The sequence below is a fragment of the Nicotiana attenuata genome, unplaced genomic scaffold (assembly GCF_001879085.1).
Source record: "Nicotiana attenuata strain UT unplaced genomic scaffold, NIATTr2, whole genome shotgun sequence".
NCBI lineage: Eukaryota > Viridiplantae > Streptophyta > Magnoliopsida > Solanales > Solanaceae > Nicotiana > Nicotiana attenuata.
This window is the reverse complement of record NW_017672588.1, coordinates 72,442-83,268: the sequence shown is the minus strand read 5'-3', so window position 1 is coordinate 83,268 and position 10,827 is coordinate 72,442. Positions and strand designations below refer to the sequence as shown.

Sequence of the window (10,827 nt, the reverse complement as noted above, 5' to 3'; positions counted from 1 at the left end):
ATAACAGAATAACATTCAAAAACTGGTCTTAGAAAGTACTAACGGCAGGATGAAGAACATGACTTAATTAAAGACCAGGTTTATTTGCTAGAGAAAGGGCATGGAATATAAGTTGTAGTGGTCGATCAAGACGAGCTGAAGCAGCCTCTTATCATGAAGCATCGTGTCGACGCACTTTTTGGTTTCCTGCTAAAAAGTGGCATTCTTCCTGTTCAGCCTACTTATTTCCTCTTTTGCCTCCTTCAACTCAGTGATTAACTGTGTGATCAGACTGTTGCTCTTTGTACCAAGTTTCTTGTCCAGAAGATCACACTCCATCAGTGTAGTGTGATCAAACATGTCCTTCTTGTGCCCTTTCTTCTCTTCACTAATTGGGATGCCAAAATGTGCAAATACTGGAGTAAGCCAAAACCCATGATGCAGTGCATGCCTTCCTTGAGATATGGTGGTTACCCTAGCCATAAATTGCAGGGAGGTTCATCAACATGTCCTCATCAATCACCTCCAACAAGGATAGATCTAAGGTGCTAGCCTCATTCTTCCTTTCAGCTCTAGGCATAAAGCACTTTCTTTTTTCGTTAACCGTGAGCACCTAATTTTTGCCCTATATGAATTACTCCTATAGAATCCTAAGGAAATAGATTTTTCTGTTAATTATTTGTCATTTTTAAGAATTTTTCTAGAATTTTCTTAATTATTTGCATTTCTGTGCATGTTTAATTTTTATTTAAATCATGAAAAAATACCAAAATATCATGCATTGCATTTAGGATTAGTTTTTATATTTTTTAGAATTAATCAGTAATTATTTATTTTATAGAAACTTGAAAATCACAAAAAAAATAAAAATATAGCTCATTTTACATTTTGTCCCTTAATTTTTAGTTTATTGATTTTTTTTCTCTTTTAATTTAGAATTAAGTGATGTATCTAATTTTTATAATTAGTTAATTAGTTTAATTTCAAATTTTGGATAATTTAGGATTTTAATTATTAGGATTTTTAATTTTTCTTTTAAAAAAAAGAAGAGAGGGAAAGAAAAGAAAAATTAGAAAATAAAAGAAAGAATTAAAGAAGAGGTTCATTTCTGAAATTGGGCCATTTTTTACACCTAAATTCGGCCCAAAAGCTTCTCCCCAAGCTGACCCCTTGACCCAAGCCTAATCCGTGTAAAACCCGGTCGGACCCCACATCACCAAAACGACGTAGTTGCTCCCCAAAACTAGGTCGTTTCATTTACCATTCCCCATTAAACGACCAAACACACCCCTGTCTTCATTAAATCATTTAGCCCCATCAATTTTAGACCTAATCCCTTCGTCTCTCTCAAATCACCGCCCACTCCGCCGTAGCTCCGCCGCCCGGAAATCGCCTCACGGCGGCGGAGCACCTCCAAACGCCTCCAAATCTTAATCCTACATCCTTCGTCATCTCCTCGTCCTTCTCCCGCATTGATTTCTCCAAAAGATCACCCAATCCTTCCGAATTGTAGATCCAAAAATAAAAATCCAAACTTTCCTCTTTTTTCCCAAACTTTTCGGATTAAACCCTCAATTCATAGCAAAACCTGCACGAATTCCTCAGTTTGTCAACAAAGGAGTTTCGTTTGAATATCAAGAAGCCCTATCTCATGGATTTGGTCAGATTTCGGAAAATAGCTTTGTAGCCTCTGCCTCGCTTCTTTTTTGGCACACGTTGAGGATTGCTGCATGAATCATTAGCCATGAACGAAAGTTCGGCTAATATTCGCGTTGCAATTCTCACCGTTTGGTCAAGATTTTTGTTCTCCGGAGTTCGAGTTTGAGTCATCATTGTTCTCGAAGATTCTAAGGCTTAATTGGATTCAATTGGTATTCCCTTTTCTCCTTTTCTGTAAGTTCAATTATTGGTCATGTCATAAGCTCGAACCTCTTCTCCTTTTTATGTAGTTCTATAAGTTCAATTAGAGTTTTTAGCGTTTTTATTAATTAATCAGTAATTTAGTTTTTAATTTGCATTTTTCTTTTAATATGTTCCGTTCCACAAATATATATATATATATATATATATATATATATATATATATATATATATACTATCTCAGCTCCATGTTTGGATTGCTATTTTTCTTCAGTTTTGTTGGTTTGGTTGTTTGACTCGGACTGGGGTTTGTTAGTGCACAACGGGCAGGCCCATTAAATAAAGGATTTGGTCGAATAAGGGTCCAAAACTTCTGAGGCCTGTCCGGTGGCCCAAGTCCACTTCTAAAAAAAAAAGGGCTGGGAGGCTAATACAGGGATTTAACTTAGGGAATTTTAGATAACTACCTAGGAAGGTTCTAGGAAAAAGGGGGAGTGGGGTAATTGATTGAATGGTTTAAATATTGGGGGGTCCAAGTGAACAAACATAGAATTGAAAATAGGTGGGATAGAATTAAGAAAATCTGATGTTGTTGCCCTAAAATTCTCCTATAAAAGACCCTCTTTCCAATCATTAGGGCACAGGAAAAAAGGGTGAAAAAAACACAAACGGCTGAAATCAGCTCTTTTAAAAAAAAATTCTGAAGAAAATTTTCGAGTTCCTTGCTATTTTTTGGAGTCATTTGCTGGTTTTCTTCTGAAGCTGAAAAAAATTCTGATTTTGGATTCACTGCTGTTACTGTTGAGCTCGAGCTAAGAGTTGCAGATTTTCTTGGATTTCTTTTGGCTGTTGTTTCCTTTTGCTAGGTATTTTTGCTGATCCTCTTGTATGCTTCTGCTGAGTTTTCCTTGAATGAAATCTTGTTTTCTTTAAATATTCGAGCCTAACCTTATGAATCTGTCATCTCAACTATGCAAATCACTTGGATTTCCTTCTTTGATCTTTGAAGTCTATTTCATGTGTATGATAACTGAGTTAACGGTCCCATTTGTTGTCATTCATATAGTTGGTCCATTGTTGTAAGTTTCATTTTGTTTGGATGCTGATTCCGTATCAGAAATGTTGCGGAAAAAATGATAAATTTGTCTCCCTGTTGTCTCTGAATGTTGTTATAAGCTTTAGTTGTTAGAAGTTCATCAATTTCATATCTCTTGTTAAATATAAATTAAGGTTGTACTCACAGAAGCTTTCTTATGGTGGTTTGTATATGAAATATGTAGCTTTGTTTTAATTTTAGGAGTTGAAATGTGTTTGCTACTGCTTACCTGGCTGTAGTTTGCAGATCTGACCATAATTGGCCATGTCTGTAAACATGGAGGCCCAAAAATAGTGTCCAGAAGCATCCTTGGAGATTCAAAAGTTAAATGGCCTCATATAGGATATGTATTCACTAGGCTCTAATTAGGAATCATTTATTTTACTTAATAGTACATTGTAATGCTATTATAATTATTTTCTTTCACTTGATGTACAGATTATGAGTCCTATGTAGGACTACTGATTTGTATGAAGCAGGATGTCATTATTTACAATGTGAATCTCAATGGGCCAAATTAAATTTTATGTATCACGTTTGTTTCACATTCATATATGCTAAGCAGTAAAGTTAGAGCATTGTTTCACTCACTACTACAAATAAGACCTTTAGCGGCAATACAAAATGGCTTTAGCGGCAATAATAATAGCCGCTATATCTTTTACCGGCCATTGGTCTTTTGCCGCTGAAACTGGAGTCGGCAAAGCCTTTAGCGGCTGTTCTCGCAAAAGCTGGTAAACGGTATTTTTATTGCCCCTAAAAGTTATTATCTTTAACGGCAATTATTTGTGGCAATTATAATGGCTACTAAATTCAATCCAAAATGACTAATTAACTAATTATACTTCTTTAGCGTCCATTATTATAGCCGCTACATTCAAAATAATTGCCGCTAAAAATCACATCTTTAAGGGCAATTGTTTGTGACAATTATAATGGCTACTAATTCCAATATAAACGGCTAATTATACTTCTTTAGCATCCGCTAAATTAAAAATAATTGTCACTAAAAATTTGCATCTTTAATGGCAATTATTTTGTGGCAATTAAAATCACCATAATATCCCTTCTGAAAACATCTTAGTTTGCCCTTTTAGCTTCCATTCTAATGGCACGGCTAATATGTTTAACTAAATTGCCGCTAAACGTCAATATCTTTAACGATAATCTTTTTACATCAACTATAAATTATTTAGCCACAATTAATAATAGTTACTACATTCGTACAGAATTAATAATAGTTACTACATTCGTACAAAATAATTTAGCCACAATTAAAATCGCCATAATGATTTCTGCAACTTTTCATGATTTTAATATCTTTCACCCGCTAAATTATCCAACATCAGACGGTATGACCTGAAATTATAAATAATTATGTCAAAAGATAAAGTATAATGTGAAAAAGATATCTTGAACATTCCATCACTAAAATTAGAGTAGCCAACTACCTCACCTAACATAATGGTGAACCACCAACAACCAAAGAAGATTACTACCAAAGGGAAAGAAAGTGCCCGAGGAGAAAGTAGTACAACAATAGCTCATATGCAGATCAATGCCAAAGCACAAAACAAAGAAAAAGTGACCAAACAAATCTATATACCAATCAATCAAGTTCCTGAACCACAGAGACAACCTACTACAAGAACAGCTGAGACAACTAACAATGTGGGGGAGAACAAGGATAACGGAGGAACTAATACTATAACAGAAGTTGTGAAGGAAAATCTCCAGGTGATGAACATGGGAGATGAGTTACTAGCTAGAACAGAACAATTTCCTGAAAATCAGAGACAACCTATAACAATTGCAGCTGAGACAAATAATACAATGAGCGAGAATAAGGAAAATGGAAGGGCTGATTCTGTAATAGAAGCTGAGAAAGAAAAGAATCTCCAGGATCCAGAATTCCCTAGCATCTTCCAGATGATGAATAGGGGAGAAGAACTATTGGTTAGAACGGAACAGGTTCACATGGTCGAGGAGAAGCAGAACAATGATTTACAACTAATTACCAACTATGAGAGGGATTCTGAGATGATCCAGAAACTGACAAAAAACAAGAAAGGGACAAGTACAAGTAGTAATGTGATCGACATATGAATCAGAATTCCACATCTCTCCAGATAACTCATCTTTTTACTCCAACAACTCCTATCAAAGTGCTAGAGCTAGAAAAAGGGCTAATAAGAAGAAAAGGATGTTAGAAGTTATTAATGTGCAACATGGAATTCCTTCTGAACCTTGCCAATCTGCTCCACTTTTTACAAAGAAAACCAACATTCAAGAATCAGAACCACAACTATGCAATTTGCACTTAATTGGAGAATAGAAGGTAAATCTTAGTATTATCCCACATGATAGGCAGTTACACACCTTACACCAACATGGGCTGAAAAACAAATGAATTTAGAGAAAGCTAGCAAGACTTGAAACTTACGGCAAAAGGCCCTCTTCAATAGGTTCCCATACATCAGTGATGCTTACTGAGCTGATAGCAGTGTCTTGATGCAGACGAGGAATTCTTCTCTGAAAGAGAATAAAACATTGAGTTACATCTGAATATGGCAATACAGAAAGTGCACTGGAAGAAAAAACAAAGCAGGCAAGCTACCTTAATGATCTCTGCGATAGCCAAAGTCTTGCTTATTGCCTGACCCATTGCTTTCAAAACAATCTCTTTTCCACGCTTCTCCTGAATAGCCGTTAGTCATTAGAAAATTCTATTAGCCACTACTAACAAAAAAACTACATTTTCCATCAGACCTCCCACTAAAACATGAGAAAGAAGTAAAAGGTCAGTTGTCTAATAGAATAGATTCAAGATATCCAGGTTATCTTATTTTTGTTCCATCATTCAGTTCAATTCAATGATTAAAAAACTAAAAATGAGAATTGGTAAGGTCGGATAGGAGCTGTACGGTTGCTGGAACATGGGGCTTTAAGTCATTAAATAGGCTAAACAATTTAATGTGAAAAAGGAAAAACAAAAACAAAAACGAAGAAAAAAGATAAATAGATTTCTTAGTCGAAAAGAGGTGCCATATCATCACTAGTATCATAATAATAATTATTTTATAATCATCATAGATGCAATTAACGCATATATTCCTTTAATAACAATGTAACAGTAAGTCGGTCAAATATTTCTCTCAACAACAACTCAACAGTAAGTTGATCAAACATTCTGTCCAGTTTATCGTGCATATATTAAGGGGGCAATCAAATCTTATAACACAGAAATGGAGAAAGAAATATAAAAAATATATTCTAAAGCACATCTAGTCATTATGCTTAATGTACTCAACGTTTATCCAATGCATATTATCAAGAATCAAAACTCCATCGGGTGGCAAACAGTCTTTACTAAAAACAAATCATCACAAGATGTACTAATTAACTTATCAAGTGCACAATGAAGACCCTATTTTCCTCTTCATGCTTAGATTGAAAAATTCCAATGGATTAGGCTTTGAGTTTTCTAAAGACCAAATTCAATGACCAAGGAAATTAACTTGACAACAACAAACTTCAGAATATTTATGACAATGCAAATATAAATAAGTCGCACCTTCAACTCTCCATGTAACATAATACGATGAAGTTCACAATAAATATGCACATGCACATGCATATACATTCGTTTCTTTTCTGAATCAAATTAATTGATATTGTGGAAATATAGAGTATACTACACCAGTTACAGTGAGTGTCATCTTAGTATATATACATATGTATTTTCTCTAAGCTATTTTACAAACATATGATTCAAGTCAATGAACGAATACTACAGCATCCCAAAGAGAGATGACGCTACTGACCTTCAGAAACTTTTTTGCTCTAGTTTTCTAAGTTTTGATAAGTGCTGACCACAAACAAATAGAACTCAAAGGTCTTTTGATAGTGGAGCAGAGAAAGTGGCAATAGTGGCGGATCCAGGATTTTAAGGTCGTGGGTGATCATTTCCTTTAACATAAATTTGCTACCAATTATATAGTATAAATGCACGACTATTCTAATGCGACAGTGTAAAAAGTTAGTGAGAAAACACCTGTTAATATTATCACTACCAAAACAAACTTCTAATCATAAAAGTCGCAATGAACTTTGTACAAAGCATAAACAATAAGCATGGGAAAAAAAAATGCACATCCCTCTACTAAATGTTTTCAGTATCTAGCTTTAATTAAAACATAATCTTATTACCTTGTTCCTTACGTTTTGATTTTGAAATTATTTTGAAGCATAAGAGATTGTTAGCTTTCTTTTTTCTTTTCGCTGGAAGGTGTATTTTCTTTATTTATGTGAGAGCCGAAAATCCAAGAAGTGGAGAAGAGTTTGGTCATTTGGTATCTAGTAGAAGTTAACTTTATCCTGAATGAGATAAAGCCTAAAGGAAATAGGAAAAGTAAAAAAAGAAAAGGTCAAAGTCAGAGCATTGAAAAGACAGAATTAGCGAAATGCTATCTCAATTCGAAATCGAACTCGTGCACGCTCTTAACTTCAGCTTTGAACCAAAGCACCCATGAGCCCTTTTGTTTCGAGGGTGCTTACAAATTTATTATTATATTATTTTCCTTATCTTTTCTTTATAACTGTACATAGTTCACACCGGAGTCAATGGGTGCTTCAGCACCCGGCACGGACTACGTAGATCCGCCCCTGTGGCAACATTCACATAACTTGTTGCTTTGAGACTAATAAAACTTACATTTAACTGAAAATTGGAGATGCATACTACCGTTTTTTTAGTCAGGTATCATGGAATTGATATTGGAGATGCATACTACCGTTGAATTAGCGTTGTTAGTTTCAAAGTTTTAACTCGATTTTTAAGTCATTTGAAGGTACATATATTATGTTCACGCTGAGTTATCCAAAAGTGAAATCTTTTAACATTTTACAATAAATATTCAATATAATTCTCCTAAAAATAGTTCTTATACCGTGACTTAAATGTCAGGTTTACAGTAAATATGAACTCCAAGAGTTATGTGGATTTTTTATTCCAATAGAACTTGAAAGTAATGACTATAACCTCTGTTACCCAATGATATTTTTATGAAATTTGTTTGCCATATTTCATATACCTATTATTTGCACTTTGTCAGTGATGACCGTATTCATATTCTTCCATCTTTGGACCGTATCATATTGTCCAACACATAAAGAGCATGGCAAAGACTATTATTTCCTTCACCTTTTCATATGAATAGGCATAGTTACCTAATTACCTGATTAAAGACTCCGTATGGAATTGCAAAAATCAAAAAATTAAAATTAAAAGAAAATATGGAGATAATAACCCGAAAAAAACCCTCAAGAAAAAGTTACCTAGACGTAGTCAAAAAGACAGAGAGATATCATTGAGGACATTTGAATTCGGAGGTCAATTTCCTGAGTCATAGTTACTAAAGCATCAAGAAACATACTCAAGACAACCACCTGCAAGAATGACAGAGATTCAATATGAGAAAAGGAAAAAGCCCCAAATTTTCATTTTCAAGTTCTAATAGAATCCCCAAACCCTGTTTCAAGTGAACCCATTACAATTCCCAATATAAATTGCCTTAAAAAATAAGTTAGCATCTAAAAAAAAAAGGACTGAACTTCAAAAAAAGAACTACCTCCTCGTGCTTGGACTGGCTGAACCCATGGATTAGGTTTTTCGATTCAAAAGATCAACAAATAAAAACAAACTTCACAATCTGACCACAGAGAAGTGTGATATGAGTCATTATTTTTCCTTATGCTAACTTGAATCTTCTTTGTCCCCAACCTTCGTGTTCTCTTCGAATATTAAAAGCATACGCACGATATGTGAAAATTGAGAGGAGTACGTTTCGGAAACGGCATATAAGCAACCGCTTTAGATAATTATAATTATTGGAGGGAATAGTTAATTCTTGTCCAAAATAATTGGAGGGAAATATTTATTTATTTTATTAGGAGGGAACGTAAAAATAATAAAATTAATTTAAATTAGTAATTTTTTTAGTGGCAATTTATTTTTATTGTCGGTAAAAGGATATCTTTTACTGGCTAGTGGTCATGTGCCGCTAATATTTCAGCTTAAAGAATTTATTGGCGACAATTGCCTTATTGCCGCTAAATAATTGCCGCCAAATGCCTTTTTTGTTGTAGTGACTATCAACTTAGTTCGCATACTTGGGTTCAAAGTTGATAATGGTCAGTTTCTTTGAGTTCTAATTAATTAATTTGAGTATGACCATTTGTGATGCTCTCTTAATGTTCAAAAAAAAGCGTCCACCCACTATTAGTCTCATTATTAATCTCACAATTTGGACCCTCGCATATAATCTGGGTTTGCAGACTAATATTTGAATTTTCGTGAACTTGAATAATCTGCCTTTGGGCGTGAATTTGTTGAGTGTTTTTTTTGTACCAATGATTTATTAAGCAATCGAGTACAATCTTTTAAAATGAATTGAGGTGAGCCATTTGTAATCAAACCCCATAATTCATGGCCCTCATACTAATACCAACTAGTATAGAAGATGCTTTGAATAACCGTAGTTTGCTTTTAGGCACGCAATACGGTTCCCGTGACGTGGTTGTGATACCTAATTTTAAATTAGATAAAAATAGGAGCACCTTTAGCTTGCCTTTAAGATATATATATATATATATATATATATATATATATATATATATATATATATATATAAAACCTTTTCTTAAAATAATTTGAGGTGTGCCATGCTTAAAACCTATAATTCATGGCCCTCATAAATTAGATTAAGAGACTAATCCTTATAGAAAAGGTTTGAGGTGTGCCATAAAGAAATTAAATAATCCATGGCCCTCACAAACGTTGCTATTAAAATTGAACCTTCGTAGTTGCTTTAGGCGCGTTTATAATAAAATCATCATAGCTACGGGTACGATTCCCGCGACGTAGCTGTGATACCTAATTCCCAAATTCGGGGGGTGCATTTCATGTTACCTGATTATAACAACATTGAACATTAATAAACTTAAACATGTCGCGGATCGTGGGTGCATTTCATGTAGCGTGGGCGTGTTCTAAAACGGCAAGTGTACGACAATCGTAACTTGTTCAAGAAATAATTCCATAATCCTAAAAAGCGATTAAAATAATTAAAAGGGTAATAAAGCTAAAGATGCACAATAGGTTAAAACATGTAATAAATCGGATAATAGGCCAATTTTAATAGTTTAAGCGACCGTGCTAGAACCACGGAACCCGGGAATGCCTAACAACCTTCTCCCGGGTTAACAGAATTCCTTATCTAGAATTTCTGGTTCGGAGACTTTAAGTAAAGTCAAATTTTCCCGATTTGGGATTTTAAAATAAACCGGTGACTTGGGACACTAAATAACTATTCCAAGTGGCGACTCTGAAAAAATAAATAAATAATCACATTTCGAATAATGTCACTTAAATTGGAAAAACACCTTTATACTCCCCCTCGGGGTGGAAAAAAAGGAGGTGTGACATTAACCCCATCGGATTGATGGGGGGTTTAGATAGACCCCAACCCGTTCTGTTGGTTTTTTAAAAAGATGGGGCAGCAAAAATATTAAAAGTATTGATTGAAAATGTCTTTCAATAATTTTATTAAGCATAAAAAGGCTTTAAATAGCCAATTTAAAAACAAAATCTGCGGAAAATTTGGAGAATAAACATTCAAATTAAAAAACCTAAACTATCTCAACTAACTTATCCCATTAAATTTAAATTTAAACAAAGACTCCTCCTAAGACTAAACTACTTATTATTCTGATAAATCAAATATCAACAGTAACAAATGCAAACTCCAACACTCCTTCTTGCCTTTGTTGCTGCATTGGGTTGATCCTCCTCAAATTCTACTTTAACAATTTATGCTTGTGCATTCTTTCAA

The 10,827-nt window shown here is 34.2% G+C and overlaps 2 long non-coding RNA genes across 2 annotated transcripts; one reads left to right on the top strand and one right to left on the bottom strand.

The window, feature by feature from the left end:
* Positions 1-1,081: 1,081 nt before the first annotated feature.
* Positions 1,082-3,484, top strand: LOC109213761. The gene is made up of 2 exons (XR_002066059.1): positions 1,082-1,850; positions 3,137-3,484. It is a non-coding gene; the product is annotated as an uncharacterized LOC109213761 (long non-coding RNA).
* Positions 3,485-4,017: 533 nt separating this feature from the next.
* Positions 4,018-8,785, bottom strand: LOC109213762. The gene is made up of 5 exons (XR_002066060.1): positions 8,566-8,785; positions 8,273-8,383; positions 5,553-5,633; positions 5,379-5,467; positions 4,018-4,294 (listed from the first exon to the last, which is right to left on the bottom strand). It is a non-coding gene; the product is annotated as an uncharacterized LOC109213762 (long non-coding RNA).
* Positions 8,786-10,827: the final 2,042 nt, after the last annotated feature.